Genomic DNA, 21,682 nt, shown 5'->3' on the forward strand with positions numbered 1-21,682 from the left:
ATATTAGTTCAGAAGGTGGTACTTCTAGATCTCTGTCATTTCCCTAGGAAATTTACATCTCATTAATAGGTAATTATGCTGCTCTTGGCTAAGACCACACTGCTATTTTGTGTTGAGATCATTAATAGGCATATTTTAAGACTGCTAATGATAATTAATAGCAGTAATGACATAACACCCTAGTAAAGCATGCCAGTTATTCAAAAACTTTCTTTCCCTTACCTCCAAGAACTTAAAGAATAGGTGATGCTTTCTTGAATGAAGCTATAGCAATATGGAAATAGATATCACCTTTGTCCTGGCTAGAAATACACCATGGAAAAAGGGCAAGTCCTACCTCCTTGGCAAAGCCCACCCCTGGTAGTAGGGGTGTGAGGGACAGAGTCTGATGCTTCAACCTCAGCATTTGAGGACTCCTGAGAAAGGTCTCAATTAGTCTTAACCAAAGGTTCCTGAGAGGCTCTGTAGAAAGTTCTGCATTCCTTAACTGAGGGCTTCTGACATAATTCCAGATCACTTTAACTGAGGGCTCCTGACATAACCACAGTCTCCTTTAGCTGAGGGCTCCTGACAAAAGACTTAAGTATCTCTAAAGGACTCTTGAGATAATCCAGTTTCTTTAGAAAAACAAAACAAAAACAAAAGCAAAAACAAAAAACAACGATCAGTTTCTCCCAATAGCAAGCCTGTAATCTTGGTCATTCTAGCTACATCTTCGCCCTGAATCTTTGTCCCTGAACCCAAAGGAATTCTCTCAAAGTCTGAGTTACAGCCTCTTCAGAAGAGGCCTCTTCAGAAACTCCTTACGGTATCTCTGGTCATGAGTTCCTTCTATGACATACTAGCCTTGGGGAGACTGGCTGTGTTTGGGGACGGTGGTGGAATGAGTCAGTGACACCAGACTTGATGCCTGCAGAGATGCTGGGAAGGACTGACCCAGGGGGACCTGGCTGGGCCCTCACGATGTCCTCACTCAGCAGTCATTGTAGATATTTAGCTGAGGCCTGGATTTTCATAAGGCTTTAGGGAAAAAGTGTCCTATTGATTCCTAACCACATTGTCCCCTCTGCGGAACAATGCCAAACACTTTTCCACCACATAGAGCAGATCTGAGGTTATATTCGCTGAGGCCTTTTAAATCAGAAGTTGTACGTAGCCTGGACATGGAGGGTCTACCCTTGAAATTAGGGCCAAAATTCTGAATGTAATGGATATGTGTATTTTTTTAAGAAAAGGTCTAGAACAGAGATCAACAAACTATGGTCCCCTGGCTAAATCCAGCCCATGGCTTGCTTTTGTAAATAAAGTTTTATTAGAATGCAGCTAAGCCCATTTGTTGATGTACTATATATGACTCCTGGCAGGTACTACAACTTAAGAGTCAAGCTACTGCTGCAGAGGTCATGTGGCCTCAAAATCTAAAATATTTAGTCCCTGGCCCTTTACAGAAAACGTTTGTTGACCCTCTGTCTGGGGCTGCACTACCCAGCGTAGTAGCCATTTGCCACAGGGGAATATTTACATTTAAATTAGTCAAACTTAAATAAAATTTACAGTTCATTTTCTCACTCACACTAGCTTCATATCAAGTGTTCAATAGCCACATGGTGGCCACCACAGTGGACAACACTGTAGAGAACGTTTCTGTCATTGCCGGAAATTCTACCAGAAGGAGCTGAACTAAAGCTTCCATCAGATTCACCAAGGGTCTGTGATTCAAAAGAGGCCATACAATAGTGAAAAAGAGTAGAGGCTGGTGGGTCCCTCCTTCTACCTGCCTGGCACAGAGGAGGCAGTGCAGACATGAGAATGCTGCAGGACCAGTGGGCCAGAGGAAGGGCCTGCCCTAGCTCAGCCACATAACAGTGACATTGGTGGTAAGAAGACAAAACCTTGCAGGCGAGGCAGGCAAACCCTGAGCCAGTGCAAACAGGTGGCTGTGGCTGAGTGAGCCCCCATGCGGTCACCCATGCAGGGTTTCTGCTGACTCCAGTCTGTGTGGCTGCTGTCTTTGTGCTGCCTGGCAGAGTGGCTCGTAGATGCGTGTGCTAACAAGGGAGCCACCCACAGAGAGGCCAAGGCTGGGGCTCTCACCAAACCTCACTGATCTGGCCCAGGGACTGGACCACGGGGGTGCATTTGGAAGAGTGTGAACTGCACCGACTTGTGGAACACCTAAAGTTGGGGTGGGGGGGCAAAAAGTGGAGAGGGTGGGAGGAGCCAGTAGGGGCAGCCTCTGCTGGGAATAAACCACGTGCTGCATGCATTCACCACGGTGGCCTGGGCCTGTCTGTCACCGGGCTTATCAACAAGATACCAGATAATCCCACATTTGGGGGTTGACTGATAAACACTAGCTTCTTAGGCCTATAACTGACTCACTGACCTTGGGCAGAATTTTTGGAACTACCCGGGCCTCACTAGAGGGGGCTGGGGAGACCCAGTAGTCAGAAAGACTGTGAAGATCTGGCTCTCTGGGAGAGAGGTCAGCCCCTCCCTCCATCACGGAGTCTGCCTCGGTCATTTGTGCCAGACAGTCGTAGACAGACAGACAGACAGACAGGCTCCAGCAGAGGAGGCCCCCCCTACCAGCCCAGACTGCCCCCAGCCAGGACGGCCCCCTTACATTCTCTAGTCAGGACAGTGCTGCATCCGTTTAAAAGAAAACATCAAACATCGGGACCCTGCTCTCGGCAGCTCCCTTTGGCTGATGTCCCCGAAAGTCTGCTATCAAAGCGAGTTTGCCTCCTCCACCGCATCGGGAGAGTGAAACATACAGATAAGGAATCGAACCGCTGCGGGGGTCTTTGGAGAAAGGTGAAGTCAGGTGAAGGGTGTCAGCCCACAGCAGCTGCCGCTTCAAGGGAAAGATCAAAAAGGCCAATCGTCTAACCCCTGGGATGACAGGAGATGCTTGATTTGTAATCCCCGGGGACGAGAGTGTGGGCTGTGGCCACGGACCAGAGGGAAGGGGATCAACTTGTATTGAGTGCTGACTGTATGCCAGGCACTTTACATACATTATCTCACTTAATCCCCATGGTGGCCCTGCGGACCGACATCGCTATCTCTATCTTACAGATGTATGAGCTGCGCGCGACTTGAGAGTTTTGTGTTCAGCTTAAGGCTACCTGATGGCCAGAAGTTTTTACGCGGCTTCTCTGGCACTAAAGACTATACCCTTCTGTGCTGCACTCCCTGCCAAACTCCTGGAGTAGGGCAGAGATTGGTGACTCCATTTCATGGGCAGGTAAACTGGAGCTAAGTCAGAGGCAGGGAAGGACACGGGAAGCCTGCCTCAGCTCCAGTGCGCCTCCAGGCTGGTGTCAGGGTCTTCCCGGGGGAGGCAACAAGAGATATGTCCAGAGCCTCTAAGCTAGGGCTGCCAGATAAACTACAGGATGCCCAGTTAATTTGAATTTTAAATTATTCAGATTTAAAAACTTGAATATTTTAAAGTGTAAGTATATCCCAAATATTCCACGGGATATACTTATACTAAAAACTTACCCATTGTTCATCTGAAAGGCACATTTAACAGAGTGTCCTGTATATTCATTTGCTGGCTCTAGTAACCCTTTCTCGGCACAGAGTCCCCAGGAGTCCTCACCCCATTCACTTCCCCCTCCTCCTGACCTCCAGATCTGCCCCCACCCCATCCTGCTCTGCCCAGCTAGGGCTGCCCATCCGCTGCAGAGGGTCCAGCCTCACCTCTGCCATTCCAGTGAGTGTACATTTAAACAGCTCTCTGCACATGCACATGGGCACCTGCACATAAATGCAGATCCATACATATCGGGAATTATGCTACGTGCTCAGTTCTGTAATCTGGTTAACGAGGACAGAGTTTTTCTATGTTAATAAAAGTAGCCTGGCTTTGTTTGTCCTTCTTAATGAGTATCAGCGAGGGAGCCATTGTGGTTTGCATGTATCACAATTATTTAACCAGTAGCCTTCTGTGGACACTTAGGTGAAGAACATTCTTGTACATACAACTTAAACCCTCATCTAATTATCTTCTTAGAATAAATTCTTGGAAGTGCAATTGCTGGGTCAAAGAGTGGGTAGATTTTACATTTTAATACATAATTTCAGTGTTCTTAGAGAGGTTATACTGATATACACCTCCACCAACAGCACACGTAGGTCTATCCCTCTGCCCCCTATGTTGCACATTGGTGAGTTTTAAGTCAGTTTCATTGGTTAAAATGGGTGAAAAATGAAATCTCATTTGTTGTTATAATTTGCATCTCTTTGATGATAGGGAAGGTTGAGCACCTGTCATCACTTACTGGCCTTTTGTAGAGCATTTTGTAAATTGCCTGTCCCACCTCTGCCCATTTTTCTGTTGAGGCGCTAGTATTTTTTCTTATCTTTTTTGTAAGTGGTTTTTGCATATTAAAGATATTAAAGTTATGCGTTTCCTTTTGATGTGCAGGAGCTTTAGTTTTTATGCCACCGGTTTTAAATTAAAAAATTTTTACTTTTATGATCTACCTTTGGTGTCATGCTTAGAAAGGCCTCTTCTATGCCACAATCAGATAAATATTCATACAAATGTTCATCTTATTCTTTTAGAGTTTTATTTTTACATTGCACTCTCAAATCCCGCTGGAATTCAGTTGTGTTTGTCTTAGTTTCTGCGACGGTTTCCGTCCCTGCCCCACCGGTGCTCTGCCTGTCTGTCCTTCATTCTCCCTCTTCGAGTATGTGGAAGCCGTCACTTCTCAGTTTGCCCCCGGTGATTCTCTCCCTGATATTTCGGCCTTGTCTTCAGGTATTATTTCTCCCAGCCTAGCTGCCAGACTTCTCGCCTTCTCCACACACAACTCTCAAAGACTGTGTGGAGATGTTTCTGTCTATTCCAGACTCCTCAGCAGGTAAACAGGAGTTATTATAAGCTGATCAGAAATGTCAATTAGATGAGTCTCTGCAGGTTTTAAATGCCTGATCTTGGTTGCACCTTTGCGTTTTAGGACCATTAATCTCGAGCAGTCCGTCTGACACTTTGGCAAAGGAAAGCCCATCCCTGAGTGCTAAGTCTTAGTCGATCAGATCTATTTAATCATCGAGATCGGAAAACTGGTATTTATTTCTGCTTAGCTAAATCTGTCATCGTGGGATTTCACTATCAAAACATAGGAGGCTTCCTTAAAAATCAGGCCTCTCCACAGATTCTAGAAGGATGAAGGACCCTTATTTTTGCAAATTCCCTGGTAACCATTAAGGGGAAAGGTGGCATAGTACAATGATTGAGACCTCAGATTCTGGATTCACCCATATCTGGAATCAAATCCCGTCTCTCTCATTTACTTGCTGTGAGACCTTGGCCAAGTAATTTCATTTCTCTGAGCTCTGACCTCCACATCTGTAAAATCAGGATAAGAATATGCTTCACAGAGCTGTGAAGACTAAGGAAGAGAAGGCACAAGTCCCACGATGTGTTCAGGACAGGGCCTGGCAAATTATCCCTGCTCGATAAATATCAGTGGATTAACAAAGTCACCCTCATGCTAACCTCACTTGCCTGGGACTATTTCAGGAGATGGAAAAGATAATGTCATCACCGGAGGTCACAGCCCCAGCTCTGCCTCAGTCCCCTGGCTCCTGAGTTTGCCTAAAACCCTCATGCTGTGTCTAGTCTACAAACAGACCGTGGCCTCTCTGGGAAAGGGGCGGAGTTGTCCATCACCGTGAGCACCAGGACTGCCTGTGAGGGCATCCACTGGACAGGGATGAGGCCTCAGGTCCTGCCACTAGGCGGACCAGAACTGTCCAGGTCAAGGCCGGGAGCTTAGCTTTTTCATGACCTCTGCTCTTTCCATCAGAGAAGGTTGGCTCTAGAACTAAATATGCTCATAACACGTCCAGCAGGCTCTATACATTGGGGATTGGACTCATGAACTTGAAAGCTGTGACTGTCTTTGCAGACACACGTGCGCACACACGTGTACACATGCATGCTCACACATGCACATGTGTGCACACACACATGCGCACACACACACACACACACACACACCATACACACACACACACACCACTTCCCTGTATTTCCTTTCATCTAATTCACGTGCCCTGAAGCCCACCCACGAACCACTAGTCCACCTGAAAGAATGATCCCAGAGGGGCTGACATCACCCATAAAGTTGATGGTAGAGATTCTTTCATTCACTGAGCTAATATTTACTGAGTGCCTACTGTGTGCAGTTGCTGATTTTTCAACCGAGCCTCACCTTCACAACCACGGTTTCCCCCCTCTGCCCCCATCCACCTGTACTCCCAAAGGGCACCAGAACAGGGGAGGAGGAGGACGCACTCAATACAGTGTCACTTCTGAAAGAACACCTTCGTGTGCTTTTGCTGCCAGTGGAAGGTCAGCAGTGTCACCCCTGGGGGTCAGATAGACACGTCTGTAGGGGACAGAAGAACAAAGATGGAGGTCCCTTGGGTGCTAGACGAGGAGAGGCGGGTTTGCAGCAAACTTCAGGCCAGGGCGTGCTTTCGTGGCTTTTGGAGGTGGAGCAGGGTTGAAGGTGAACATGACACTGTGCACACAGGGAAACTTGGGTCCAGAAATGGGCCCTCCTGATTTTATTCCTTCCTATAATTAGGCCTGCTGATTCCCCATCTCCCAGTCTCTACCTCTTGGACAATTTCCTCATTCTGAAAGGGTTTCCCAATTCTGGGACATTATGCAGACATTTCAAAATTGGGCTAATGGAAGCTATTCAACTGTGTGTGTGTGTGTATGTGTGTGTGTGTGTGTGTGTGTATATATATATATATATATATATATATATATATATATATGCAATTTGCACCATTCAGCCTGCTCTGGGCCAGAACAGCAGGCCTGGTGAGGCCTCCTCTAGGGTGGGAGGCAATGAATGTCCATTTCCTCTGCCCAGGAGGGATGGTGCTTCCTGAGTGAACCTGCTCCATTTCTGATGGCTCTGCCTTGGGAGTTGGAGAACATTCCTTTTAATCAGTACTGTGGAGTAGCAAATTAATACATAGAGATGTGACATTTGAGACAAATTGGGCAGCACGTCTCAATAAGTGGGGAATCAGGATGAATTTCATATCACGTCCTCAATAATTCCACAAACAGTTCATCATGCACAGTGATATTTCCCCCCTTTGGGGAAGAGCATTAACATAATTTGACGATGATATCATACCAAACTCTAGTGCCCTGACCCTCCTCACGTCAGTGTGTTAGAAGACACGGTGATGAAGGGGAAGGAGCCTTTTCAGGTGGCCAGACTACCTGCAGGTAAGGTGGACATCCACTTTAGTTCTCTGCCTTCATTCATTCATTCATTCATTCATCATGCATTCAACAAATATTTGCCACAGATGCTCTATGCCAGGTCTCAAGGTAGGCTTCGAGGAATATGCGTGCATAAGGAGCCCCCACCTTTAAAGAGCTCTGGGACCTAAGACTCTTGGAAGGGGGAAGGGCAAAGGAACAGGGGCCAGAAAGTGGTGGGTTCAAATGCTGGTTACCTATGAGAACTCAGGCAAGTCTCCCAACCTCCCTGAGCTGATTTTTTGCCAAAGAGAATCCGTAATGCCCCCCTCAAGGGATTGTAATGAGGATTAAAAGAGTTAATGTATATAAAATGCCTGGCACAGAGTCTCTATTCAATAAATACCACCTCCTCTACTGCATGGAGAAAATTGCTCTCCTGCCTGGTAGGGTCTCTGGAGATCATTGCCTTGTCCCCACTGTGTGACTTCGGGCAAGGCACCGAACCTCTCAGCTCCCTCCTATGGAAAATGGGATAACCCACTCTTCCTTTCAAGAGGAGCGTGAGCATTAGTGAAAAGGTCTGGAAAGCACCTAGCATAACATTTGGCACACAGTTGGCACTCAGTGAAAGGAAGCTCTTATAATAGGGCCTGGTGTGTTTTGTGGGCGTGAAAAAAATTATTTCCCAACAAAGCCTTTGGTCAAGCCTTGTGGGTCTTCAAGAGCAAGGAAGGCCGCCTATTTTTTGTTTCTTCTGTCACCATGATACCTGAGTCCCAGGCGTGGCATGCGACAGGGACATTGCCCTGGTAGCTAATGCTTGTCTCTGCTAATCTGGATCCCTGCTAGTCCATATAGAGCTTCTGTGCAAATTAGCACAAGTGTCCACCCTGAGGGCACACCGCCCTGTGAGCATATGGCTTAGTGGATAGAGGAGAGGCTGGAGTTTGGTTCTCATCACCCCTCTGTCTGGGCACCCTTTTGCACTCACTGTTTTTTTTTTAAAGAGCGAAAGAGAGAGAGAGAGAGAGAGCACAAGTGGGAGAGGGGGCAGAGAGAGAGAGGGAGACACAGAATCTGAATAAGTCTCCAGGCTCTGAGCTGTCAGCGCAGAACCTGACATGGGGCCTGAACCCATGAACTGTGAGATCATGACCTGAGCCGAAGTCGGACGCTTAACTGACTGAGCCACCCAAGAACCCCTGCACTCACTTTTTGTACTCAGCCTGAATGACTGCACAAGGGGGCCTTGCCCCAGAGCCTTCCTCTTAAGAGTCTGTAGTCACTCTTGGTCCAACAAAAGATTCAGAAAATCGTTAGATGCTGGGGTGCAAGGATCTCAGGGGAGCTCTCACTTAAACCTTCCGATTGCTTCCAGGATGAAGAGCAAACCCCCTCCAGTCGTGAAAGCCCTGGACATCAAACTTACCTCCATCCCCTTCCTCCTCTGACCCCACTGGACTCTTTCCAGTCTCTGTCTCCCCTACATTCCTCAGACTCCTCCACCCACTTCCCCCCTGCACCACCACTTTGTTCCTTTTTTTGTTCTCCTCCCAGTCTCTGCTTCACCCAAACCCACAGGCTGCCGGTGGTGCAGACATTGCCTCTCAGCCCTGGGCCCATCTCCCCCCATCCCACGCATCGCTCATACCTTTCCTGTTCCTCCTTCACCTTCTCCACGCCCATGTGTGCTTCCGGATAGCTGGGACACGCAGGGGAGCGATGGGGAGCACTGAGGCTGCAGGCTCAGGTCTGGGAGGGAGAATCGGCTCCTAGCCCAGCCGGCTAGTAACCGGTGGGGGGGGGGGGTGGTGACCGCCCCTGTCATAGGAAGACACTGATAATCCCTCCTTCATGCGCGATTCTCACCGGGAACAAACAACGCCTGTTGGGCATTCCTAATGCACTCAGAAAGCAGACATGGGGACTGTTGTGATCTCCGTTGACAGCTGTGTCTAGCCCAGGGTCCGACATGTGGTGGATGCTCAATAAACAATGATTAAATAAGATGGAGTCGACAACAGGTGCTCATCTCGCCCATGTAAAAGACCCCAACAAGGAAAGAGATTCGCTCAAGGTATCTGGGACCGTATTCCGCTGAATCTGAGATACCCTCTGTTAGAAGATATAGCTCGATTTGATGTACCACAGAGAAAGAAAAACATGTTGCCAATTGAAGTATGACATGCTATTGATTACAAAACACATCTCAATTTCAAAGATACTAAAAAATGGAAAAATGCGTGCCCTAGAACCGATGAAATATGGTAATTCCTTAATTGCTTTTGACCACACCTCAGCCTCCTGTGCAGTGGCTCGTCCTTTTGACCTCTTCCCCGACCCAGGGCTCTCTGATGGTCCAAGCTCTTCCTTCTCAACATTCAGGTGGTGGCTCCCTCAGCCATGTGATCACCTCTTAATTTATTCTCTTGGCTCCGAGTCTCATTACTTCTCAATTTTCTGCATTGAACTCTATTTAACACCTATTAACACAGGTCTTCAGTTGATAAACGCCCTTTTCTCGGGAGGCAGCAGGATGCCCCAGCCTTGACCCTTCCTGCCATATCTGTGCCCAAGGTGGGTGAGCCCATTAAATCCAAACATGGCTCACCCGGGGCCATTGCCAGCCCACTGCCAGCCCCTCCCATAATGGCCCCTGAGGCACTGGTGGGGACAGGAATGTGGTTTCCTCTGTTTGGATGGGAGGTGGGAGGGCCTGCCTTTAACCACTGTTCTGGCAGAGACTGTAGCTGGATGTTCACATCTGCCTCCCTCCCATGGGTCTGGGTCAGGTGAGCCCATCAGAACTTCTTCCACTGGCCCCTGCCCTGGCGTTTGAGAGGACACATGCCTTCCTACTTCCTCTTCCTTGGGGGGACCTTCCCCCCCAACCTCGAGGATAACACCTCCACACAGAATTGAATATTCCAATCTCCTCTCTTCCCATTGTTTGATAATTTGGAGGTGAGAAGCTACTGTTCTGGATTATTCTTTCCAGCTCCTCCCTTTAATAGTGTGGATAATTGAGGGTTTGCACCCATTGATATTACATTTTAACAGCAGGAGGGAAAACACCTAGCAGGTTAGGTGGGAGATGCTGATTTGGCCGTTTGGGGGTGGACAGATTGCATCCCTGTCCTTCTGGTCCCATTGCATGAAAGCTGTTTCACAGTCTATCCTCACACGAGCCACAGGATCCGCGCACACCCAGGGCCTCTGAGATGAAGAAAACAAAGGAACCAGCATGTGTTGAGCACCTGTGATGGGCCCAGCAATGCAATGGGAGCTTTGCAGACCCCGGACATCACCACCTCAAGAGCAAGGCCTTGCTAAGATCCGCATTTCACGGATAAGGAAGTTCAGGCCCAGAGAGGTTAGTTACCTCGCCTGAGTTTATACAGCACCTAAGGGGCATGCACACCTCTCCACTCTGTGCTGCCTCCCAAAATAACTCCTAGTTGGTCCTCCAAACCCACACATAGGAGGCGCTGTGGAGTCAGGGTGCTGGGGTGTTTCCAAGCCTGCAGTTCCTAGTCTTGACCTTGATGAGGACACTTGCTGCCAGTGACCCTGTCTCATAGGTGATGGCTTTGCTTCCCTGCTTTTCAACCTGCCCTTTCCAGTTCTTCATTTCCTGCTCTTTCCTTAAGACCTTTATCCAGCCATATTTTAGGAATAATGCAGATTGGGTTTGGTAATGAATTCCATTACCGGGAGTGGTTTTGTGGAGTGGAAGAGGGCAGAGAAATGGGCAAGCCAAGCATTTCAGCCTCAGGGCCTCCATACACTCTGTTCCCTTTGTCGCTGTGCCCTGGAGGCCCCGTAGCTTTCTGCCTTGTCTTTGCTTCAGGCCTCTGCTCAGATGTCCCCTCATCAGAGAGGCCTTTCCTGACCATACTATGTAACACAGCACCCCCACCACCCCTTCTCCCTGTCACCCCTTGACACATGATAACGATTATTTGTTTGCTTATTGTCTATCTCCCCTATTAGATTACGAGTTTGGGGAGGGGGGAGGGTCTTCCTCTTTGTTTTGCGTGGTTATTGTTCTTCTCTGCAGAGTCCTCAGCTCCCAGAACAGGGCTTGATGTGTTAGGCACTCAATAAATATTTGGTGAATGAATGAATGAATGAATGAATGAAGTCAAAGGTCAGAAGAAAGAAAGTGTAGTGAGCACCTGTAAGAAATCTTGCCTGGCAGAAGTGTAGACTATGAGAAGCTGGAGTAGCAGGAACTGAGCTGGACGAGGGTTGGAGGCCAGCTCCAGCCGGGCCTGGGAGGCCACAAGAAGGAGTTTGGGCTTTATTTGCAGAGAGGGGCCATCACCAAGGGGTGCTAGGCAGGGAAGTGACACTGTGAGATTTGTACTTCAGGGATAGTGAGAAGGACAGGGGACAGATTAGAGCCAAGGGAGCCATTGGCAGATGGGGACCACTGCCCAGCACAGAATGTGCCTGGACCTTCTTTAGCACTGTGGAGGGTGCCAGGACAAGGGGACACCTAGCCCGGGGCTCATGCCACACTGCCCACGTTCCTAATGGATGGGTATTTGAGCTGCTGAAATAGAAGAAATGCCCTACACGTGGAACAGCTTATCTTTGCCAATGGCTTAAACAAAATATGTATGGTATTCCTGTCTGCAGACATTCATGATGTGATTGTAACTGATTGAAAAAGCTCACCTCAAGAGTCCTGATGAACACATGATCCAGGGACTGGGATCTCCAGTGTTAAGTGATGGAGATGAAGCCTTAGGGATGACAGCTGGAAATTTTGCAGAGGATTCCGAGCAGGGAGGAAGAGCAAATACATTGGACACTGATGATTGTAACGTTGAATAACATTGCTTCATCTCCTGCCAGGTGCTAGGGACTCTTCCAAGTGCCTTACGCGTCAACATTTAAGCCTCACAGCAATCCTATGAAGTAAGTGCAACCATTATCCCCATTTTACTGAGGAAGCACAGAGAAGTTAAGTAACTTGCTTGAGGCCACACAGCTAGTAAGAGGTAGAATGTGGGTTTGAGCCCAGGCAGTTTGACGTCAGCTGGCAAAAAAGAATAAAATACTTTCATGCAGCCGGGATTGTTGGATCAAAATAAATATTTCACGATAATGGAGCACAGTGCCAAGCTTTGTACTTTAAGGATCTAGCAAAAGGAAACAATGTGCTGATCTGGCTATATTCAAATGTGAAAGCTCTACATAACAAAACCCACCTACAATGGAGAGTGTTGAATAATATTACGCCAGATAGGGTAGGAAAGGTTGATTCTTTATATTATATAACGAGCCCAGCCAGGGTGGTAAGAAAGATATCGGGAGTTCACACCAGAGGAAATAGAGTCAGCAAGTAAATATTCAGGAGAGCTGTTCAGTCTTGCTGGTAATCAACGGAGTGTCAATTAAAACAATGGAATGACACTTTATCCCTAGTCAATTAGCTTGAAGACCCTTAGGCGGAAAGATGGTGCTGGAGCAGATACAGAGAAACGGCACACTCACAGTTGCTGGTGGTGATGTAAATGAGTCCTTTGGGAGTCCAATTTGACAACATGTATCAAGAGTCATAAAATGCTCATGTCGTTTGACCCAGTAACTCCTCTCCTGGGAATATATCCTACGGAAGTAATTCAACAGAAGAAGAAAGTTATATGTGTGAAAGTGTTGATTTCAGCGTTATTTATAATGATGAAAAATTGGAAACTGTAAAAATGTCCAACAATGGGGGATGCCTATGAAAATTATGGTCTATCTACCTAATGGATTTATGCAGCCATTTAAAATTATAATAGCATTATTTAGTAATATAGAAAGATGTTTACGATATTATTTTCAGTGGAAAAGCAGAATGCAAAATTGTTTCACCATATTTATTACAACTGTGTAAAGTAGGTCTTATATGGACAGGGACTGGATGAAAATAAAAAAGGGAAGCACCTGCTGTGGGAGGGCAGTGAGATTGTGGGTGTTTTTGACCTTCCTCTTAATGGCTGCTCTAGTGTTGATTGTGTGATAAAGGGTAAATAGGAGAAAATCCAAAATCAAAGAGTAAACTAAAATCAACAGCAATGACGTCTCGCTTATGTGAAAACTACACAAAGCTTTCATTTGTCTGTGAATAGAACATGTGCCAAACATCACATGGCTCTATTAACAGAAGTATAGACACCGATCTTAGGAGGTGGATACATTCAGAGGAAGGAAACTCACACGATAAAGCAATGATCAGTAGCAAGGTGTTTTTGAGGGTCAGACTGTATCTCCAGTGTTAAGACCCAGCACAGTGTAGGTGTTTGGGAAACATGAATGAGAGAAGTAATTATCTCTAAAGAATAGTTAAAGAGAGGACTTGGAGGTGACTTGAGGATGTGTTACATGCAAGACAAATAAATGTTTATTCTGAATTGTTCCAGAGAGCAGGCAATGTCCATTGCATAGATGTTTGAGAGGTGAATTCCAGCCAAGCCACAAGAAGAAATTCTGCATAGTTTTAATTATTGAGGTAATGAGCTCCCCATCTCTGGAGGTGCTCAAGCAAGGGTTTGACCAATCAAGTTCTACCAGAGATGCCATTAGCATACTTCTCAAATTGGTATGTGTACTGAATTGCATCAATTTAACATTCCATCAATTGTAAGATGCGCCATTATTTTATGCACCACTAAGAAAGAAAAAACACTACCAATTAAACTATGACACACTCTTGATTGTAAAACTCCTTTCAATTCCTGAGCTGTTTAAATGTTAAATGTGGGGGAAAAAAATCAGTGAAATACTGTATAGTCCCAGGGGGCATAAGTGGTGTATTTTGAGTGCCCAAATCTACAGGCTCAACATGCCATATCTTCCAGTCTTATCAGGGGTAGCAGTATTAAAGCTTGTATCTTATATTACTATTTATATCTCTGTATCTCTACATACACGCATACATGAAAGAGAGAGAGAGGGAGAGACAGGCAGGTCGAATACAAGTAGGCATTTTTTAAAAGACAGACCAGGACACTTCACAGACACGCCCTGCTGGTGGCCAGCCACACTAGCTTGTTCCCTAGACCCTAGGTGCAGCATTCTTTTCCTGCTGAGGATTTCTTTGGTGTCAGAAGATGGGCTGAACTGGATAGGGACTTTCCCTAGATGCCTTCTGTAATGAATGGAAGATCTACGAGTTGCTAATTCAATGACTCTGTGATTCTGGAACTCACTACTTTAATCAGTGATCCCCATCCATTAATTCGATTGACTTTGATCCAAAGCAATTTCTAATCCCTAGTACTGGCCCGGGCCCTGCCAATCAAGCCCCATTAACATTGAGACTGCAGGGATACAGGCACGCAGCTGGCCATCCCCATAAAAACCCTCTACCTGACCCATGTTCCAGCAGCCCCTGGAGCCGCTGCAGCCCTTTGTGACTCAGTAAGCTGTGGAAGGCCAGAGAAGGCATGTCACCTGGGACATTATCCTTCCTCAGGCACAGGTACACCTGGAGCCAGTGCCCACATTGCCCCCTCATGCCTGCCACCTAGCTCGTCTTCCACCCCCTTCTAGAGGTCAGGGTAAAGCAGGAAACAGCCAGGACAGTAGAATGAGCTTGCACTTTGGAACCAAATTGCTCTTGGGTTCATCTGCCATTCACTGCATGTTATCTGGAGAACAGGCCGTGATATCTCCGAGCCTCAGTTTTGTCAGCTGTAAAATGGAGTCGATGCCTGAGCTCACTGGAATAAGACCAGGCTCATCTGTAGCCATGCCCAATGGGATTGGGTTTGCCTCCTCCCGTAGATCGTTCCTTGCTCTGGGACCATGTGAGAGTCTTGTAAAGCTTCCATGTCCATCTTGAATGGATGCTGAGGTGTGGGAAGATTCCTTCCTTTCCTGGGAAATAATGTCTGGAAGGCTGAGCTTTTGGCAGCCCCACCATTCCCAAGGCAGGGAGAATGTTCTCTCGCCCGTGCTGCACCCTCAGCTGTGTTGGAGAACAGCATGGGTCCCACTCAGAGGCAGCACATGGGCTGGCTGGCTGCTGGTGAGGCTTCTGAGGACACAGACAGAGTAGATTCCTTGGTTTCTTGCTGTTCAGTCAAGCACAAAGAGGAGAAAATGTACCAAACAGTGTAAAGGTTATGAAAACCTAGCTTTTTTGTTCATCCAACCATCCATCCATCCATCTATCCATCCATAAACATGGCTTGAATACGTACTCTGAACAGGGCCTGGGAAAACACAGATGGGTAAGATCCAGTCCTTGACCTTGGACAACCATGAGCTAGTTGGGAGATGGATAAGAAACCCAATAGCTCTGATGCAAACTGCTTGAGAGATGAGAGTGTGGGCATGGTGGCTGCTTACTCAGGCCCAAGGAGGAGGGCTCCCTGGATGGACATCGGGGTTCCAGACCACCACGTCCTGGAGAATCCTCAGGCTCTGAGTCAGCAACATCCAGGAGCCCCTGAGGCAAGAGTTTGCCTTGTACATTTGAAGAACAGAGATGAGCCCGTGCGATCAGAGGAGACTGAGCTGGGGTAGAGAGTGGTAAGAGGTGACAAAGTCAGAGAGGGAAGAGGGGACCAGATCATCACAGTCTTATGTTATGGAAAGGACTTGGCTTTTCCTCTGAGTGCGAAGGGACCCGCCAGCAGGTCAGAGGAGGGCCTGACCCGACCTACCTTTTAGCAGCTGCTCTGTGTGTGTGTGCATATATTCGAGGAGGGCAAGGGTGGGAGCCAGGAGCCTGGGTGCAAGACCGGGGGGCTGTGACAAGGGCAGCAGCAGTGGAGGGGACGAGAAGCAGGCCTGTTCTTGATGGATTTTTCTGGTGGAGCCAACAGAAGCAGCTGACAGATTGGAGAAAAGTCACGGATGACTGTAAGGGTTTGACAGGAGCAACTACAGCACAGAGCTGCCTCTAACCTGTGGGGAGCAGGCTCGGGGGTGCGAAGACTGGAGATGCATTGGGTCTGCTGGCCATCGGGAGGGCCCGATGGGGAGGCAGCTGGGTGCAGATGGTCCGTCTGCAGATGCATTGGAGCCTTCTCTCTCAGATGTAGACAGTATTTGAAGCCGTGGGGTCAGATGAGATGACTTTGAGAGGGAGCAGACTTTGAAAAGAGGGCTTCTCTTTACCCCCAAAGCTGTATTTGCCTGGGGTATCGAGAGAGGGCCCGTCACCCCTTTCTGCCAGTTCTGTCTGTTTCCTGGTTCTTACAGCGGCTGTAGCATCGACTGCTTCCAGAGGTCTGGCCTGCAAGGGCAGTACTGGCCCTGGCGAAGCAGAGCCTGTCCCCGCCCCGGGGCTTCCGGCTCCCTTCCTGTCTTCTGGAAGCGGGTGCCCAGCATCCGTGGAACTAGCAAAGTGCTGCTTGAGTGGAGGGTGTTGGGAGAGTGGCAAAGGGTGTGTCCCACCCTGAGGTCCAGAGAGAAACAAGAGAGGCCCCCGTTGCCGAGAAGTCAACGCTCGGAGCAGTGAGGCAGGTCGTGTGTGCGTGTGGGTGCTGGGGGCCTGAGCCCTGGTGGAGAATCGCCTGCAGCGTGGGGAGTGGAAGCTCGGCTCTGCCTGGCGGGCACCTACTGCCCGGGGAGCTATGGATTGAAAAATCCATAATGGGCATGACAGTGAGTGATAATACTTGAAAGGAAATCCGCATCGTCTGCCTTCAAAGCAGTGCTTTCTGGAATGTAGGCCCGAGCGCTGTGCTGTTCCGTAGCTGTCCTTTGGAGATGTTCCTTGGAGCACTTAGCCAGCTTGCTGCTTTTAGCACCCGGAGAGCAATTAGCAAGATTGTGGCTTGGGCTTGGTGTTGGGCTCCTTTCTAAAGGCTAATCACTGGTTCACAAAAGTGAGGCCTTGGGTGGGGCCCCGGTTCCACCAGGTGGCTGACCCTGGTTCCAGCGACGACGACGACATGCAGACAAACTCAGGGAGAGGCAGGGCTATCACCTGTGTCCCCAAGCCCTGACAGCTATAAGGGAAGAGCTGTTTGGGGTTTGGCAGTAATTTCACGGCTCCGTTCATGGGACTGTGTGCTTTTGACGGAGAATCATTCATTCATTCAACGAATGTTATTGAGCACCAGGCACAAGCTGACATCGTGGACTCGCAGCAGTGAACAAAGCAAACGTCCTCACGGAGTTTGCATTCCAGTATATAGAACAGATAATAGACAAAATAAATGAGTAAAATATACAGTATATAGATGTTGATGAGTGCAAAGCAAACTGATAAGCAGAGAAGCGGGAGAGGACAGGTCTAGGGTGGGGAGGTTACAATTCTAGATTGGGTGGTCAGGGAGGCTCCTTGAGGAGGTGCTATTTGTGTGAAGACTTAAAAGAGGTGAAGGGGTGAGCCAGGAGTATGTATGGGGGAAGAGTGCTCCAGACGGCAGGGATAGCAAGTGCAAAGGCCCTGAGGTGGGCCTGACATGTTCAGGGAGCAACAAGGAGTTGGGTGGCTGGAGGGGTGCCTGGAGGTGGGATGAATAGGAGGCAGAATCAGAGGCCACAGCACCAGGTGACCTACGTTCTGAAAGAGTTTTCCCACATAGAAGAAAACTCTGAGCCATTCTGCCTACGTTGCCAGTTCATCAGATGAGGAAACTGACCCCAGTCAGGCAGTGATTTGTCCATAGTCTTGCTGTCAGTGGCTGACCTTGTTCTAACACTCAGGTCCCCTGACATCCAGATCATTCCTTTTCATTCAACTTAGTCATTCAGAAAATGTTTATAGACATTTCACTCACTATTGGAAATGAAAAGTAAACAAAACTGATGGAGAGGCCCAGAGAACCAGAGTGGAGAACGGATGGGCTCTCGTGAGAAGATGCTCACAGACTCTCTGTTTTGACTTTCCATCTGGAAAGGAGCATTTGAAAATACCACCCCCGGGGCGCCTTGTTGGCTGAGTTGGTTAAGCGTCCGACTCTTGATCTCAGCTCAGGTCTTCATCTCACAGTAGTGAGTTCAAGCCCCACACTGGGCTCCACACTGGGTGTGAGGCCTACTTAAAAAAAAAAAAAAAAAAAAAAAAAAAAAAAAAAAGGAAAAAGAAAGAAAGAAAAGAAAAAAAAAAAGAAAGAAAGAAAGAAAACATCACCCCAGAGCCAGTGGAAGTTGGGATTTCTGTTGCCCAGTTTAACAGGCAGATTTCTGGGCTTTTGACAGTTTTGCCCTCAGTCCACCTCCAGCTACCTTTCCATCTAGAAGTTATTAGACAGAGTTATTAGACCAGGGCTTGGCCTCCAGTGGGAAAAGAAGTGAAGCATGTAGTAATTTGAGCAGGAATTACTGGCACAGTGTAAGGCAGTGAGGCCCCACTGGTGATCTAGAAGCCTTTGCCCAGCCCTTCATGGAGCTCTGAGCCCAGCTGGGGGCCAGGCCTGCAGTCGGCACCATGGCTTTGATGGGGTTGATGGGGCTGCGGGTGGGTAGGTGGACGGGTTAGATGAGTTCTCCTAGAGGAAGCAGAGAGGTGAAGGGTGAGAAGAGGATAGCAGGCCTTTCTGAGGCGGAGGGAGATCATAAGCAAATCATGGAGAGAGTTGGTGTGACCTTGGGGAAGTCCCTGAACCTCTCTGTCTCACTTTCCTCACGTACACATGTGAAAACGGTGGAAACTACCTTGCAGAGTTATACTGAGGATGAAAACGGAGAATGCAGGAATACCACCTAGCCCATTCTGCATGCTTGCTCGATGGTCTATATCATCATGGCCTTCCAGTACGTAGAGTATAAGGGACCATAACCCCCTGTCTGGGCTCTGCTTCCCGGAAGTGGTGCCACCATGGCTGAACCTTAAGTGGTCCAGTGAGCCAAGGGAGTGAAGAAGTGGAGAGGAAGGCATTCCAGGCAGGAGGGGTGGCCTGAGCCAAGACTTGGAGGCCAAGGCCAGCATGGCAAGTATGAAGAGCTCCGTGTGGGTCAGTATTCAAATTAATGAATAACAATTAGAAGGTAATGAAGGCGGTAAGGTGACACTGTGAAAACACACGGGGTCTAGAGCCAGAGGCCTATATGCATGTCAAGGATGTGAGTGTTGTCTGTGGTCGGCAGAAACCTGTGGAAGGGCTCTCAGAAGCAAGGCAGTGGCATCATCAGACATTTCGAAAGGTCACTGTGGCTGCTGAGGAAAGGGTCCAAACCAGAGGGCGGGGGCCCTCCTGGGAAAACAGGTGCCAGGTGTGAGGCCTGAAGCTGAGATAATGGCAGCAGGGTTGGGGATGGAGAGGGGAGGCTGGGGTCGGATCGCACAGGGACGAAATCAGCAGGCCTTGACATTTGATTAAATTGGGGGATGGGGGAGGCAATGAAAGAAAAGGAATATTCAGAGTGTCTCAGGAGGTCAAGCAGTTTCAGGAAAAGACACTCCCAATGGATTTACGAGTTTATAGTGTGTGTGTGTGTGTGTGTGTGTGTGTTTGTGTGTGTGTGTAAAGTGGGGAATTGGCTCACGGGATTATGGAGGCCAGGGAGCCCTACGATCTGCCACCTGCAGGCTGGAGGCCCAGGAGAGCCAACGGTGTGATTCAGTGTAAGTCTGAAGGCCAGAGAACCGGAGGACCTGATGGTACACATCCCAGTCCAAGGGCAGGAGAGGACAAGAGGAGATGGCCCAGCTCAAGCAGTGAGGCCGGAAAAAAAGGTGCAGTTCCTCCATCCTCTGTCTTTTTGTTCTATCAGGCCCTCAACAGCTTGGATGGCGTCCACCTGCAGTGGGAAAGGCACTTTCCACTTACTGAGTCCACCGATTCAAATGCCGCACCCTTCCAGAAACACCCACACAGACACACCCAGGAACAGTGTTTAGTCCGGGCGCCCTGTGGCCTGTCAGGCTGACACACGACATCAAGCATCACAGTGTAGCAGTCAGCACCATGAGAGAGCAGGAGTCACCCGGGGAGAGGCCATCACCAGGATGGGTGCGGGAGGTGGGGGTCAGAGCCAAAACCCTGGGGGACACCCGGGGCAGGCAGAGGAAGTGGCTTACACAAAGGGGCCCTTGCTGGGGCCTTGGGAAGACTGGCAGTAAAGTGCACAGATGCCAAGGGGTCAGGGCCCCCACAAGAAGGGGGAACGGCAGTGGTAAATGGGGCCGAGCCTCCAGGAAGAACAAGCTTGTGCACCTGTCTACTGGGTTCTGCCCCAGGGGTGAGTGCAGTTAGCCATGGAGGTCTCCCTCACCCCCGTGCAGGGGGCTGAGGCATGAATGGGAGGCAAGGAAGGAGAGCTGAGCATCCAGACACGTCTTCAGAGATGTTTGAATGATAAGGGGGGATGTGGGGCCAAGTGAGCTTCTGGGTTTGTTTGGCTCTGTTTTTACTATAAGAGAGACCAGGGTGGGTTTAAAAGCTGAGAAGGAGCTTGGGATGACAGAGTCCTGTGTGGTTGAGAAGGATTTCCAGAACCCAAACCTGGTGTTCCGCATAGTTCTCCCTGTCGGACAGGACAGTGATAGAGCCCTGTGGCAGACCACTAGAGACTGCCTTCAGATGGACAGAAGCCCGCCGACTCTTTTGCCTTGTGCCCAGGCCTAGCACTGCTCCACCTTGACTCCCAGGAACTTCAGCCCATCCACATAGTGTTCCAGGGGACAAGCAGCAGCTGAAACACCATGGAAGATGGAGTCAGAAACCTGGATTAAAGTCTCAGCCTGGCTCCTCACTAGAGCGACAGGTTTGAGTGGGACCTTGAACCTTTCAGGACCTGCCCTTGCCCCCTTATCAAAATGGGGCCAGTGCTGATACCCGCCATGATTTCTTCACGCGGTGCTTGGGAAGGTTGGACCGGGGGACGTGGGGGGAGGAAGATGGGTGGTCAAATGGAAAGCCTGAGCACAGCTGTGGTTTTTATTTCTCACCTGTGCCCACTTGGAGTCAGAGCCGCTGACTGATGAGTGTGGGGAACTGGCAGCACATTTCAGAATCCTGATTTGGCTGTGCGTGCTTTATAAAGCATAATCATTTGTTGGTTTAAGTGAGATCTCTAGGCTTTTTCAAAGAGTCAAACAATTTATACTCAAACTGCAGCTTGACAGCCAGATTTGGAGATGCGCGTCTTTTTTTTTTTTTTCTTAAGACCACATGTCTTGCTTTTATAGATTTTAAGAGTATTCCATGTTCATGGGAGAAAATGGGGGAGGTGCACAAAAGCACAAAGAAGAAAATTACAGTGAACTGTGATCCGACCTTCTAGATATCACCACAGTTTTAATAGGTTGGTGTTTATCCCTCTGGGTATATGTTTGTAAATGTGTGCATTAAATTGAAATTTTATATATTTATATTGCTATAATTATTTAACTAAACTCCTGTGTTCAAAATTTGAATTGTTTCCACTTTTCCCCTATGATAATGTTGCAATGAAAAATCCCTATACATAAATCATTGGGTGCATCTGATTATTTCCTTAGAATAAATCCATAAGGGCATGGCC

At 48.3% G+C, this 21,682-nt stretch overlaps 1 protein-coding gene across 5 annotated transcripts in view; it reads left to right on the forward strand.

Annotated features, from left to right (window-relative positions):
- The window catches only part of CSMD2 (CUB and Sushi multiple domains 2), a 599,309-nt gene that overhangs the window by 107,564 nt on the left and 470,063 nt on the right, over positions 1 to 21,682 (forward strand). The gene's annotated exons all lie outside the window — the stretch shown is intronic.

The sequence above is a fragment of the Panthera onca genome, chromosome C1 (assembly GCF_046562875.1).
Source record: "Panthera onca isolate mPanOnc1 chromosome C1, mPanOnc1 haplotype 2, whole genome shotgun sequence".
In the NCBI taxonomy this organism is placed as follows: domain Eukaryota; kingdom Metazoa; phylum Chordata; class Mammalia; order Carnivora; family Felidae; genus Panthera; species Panthera onca.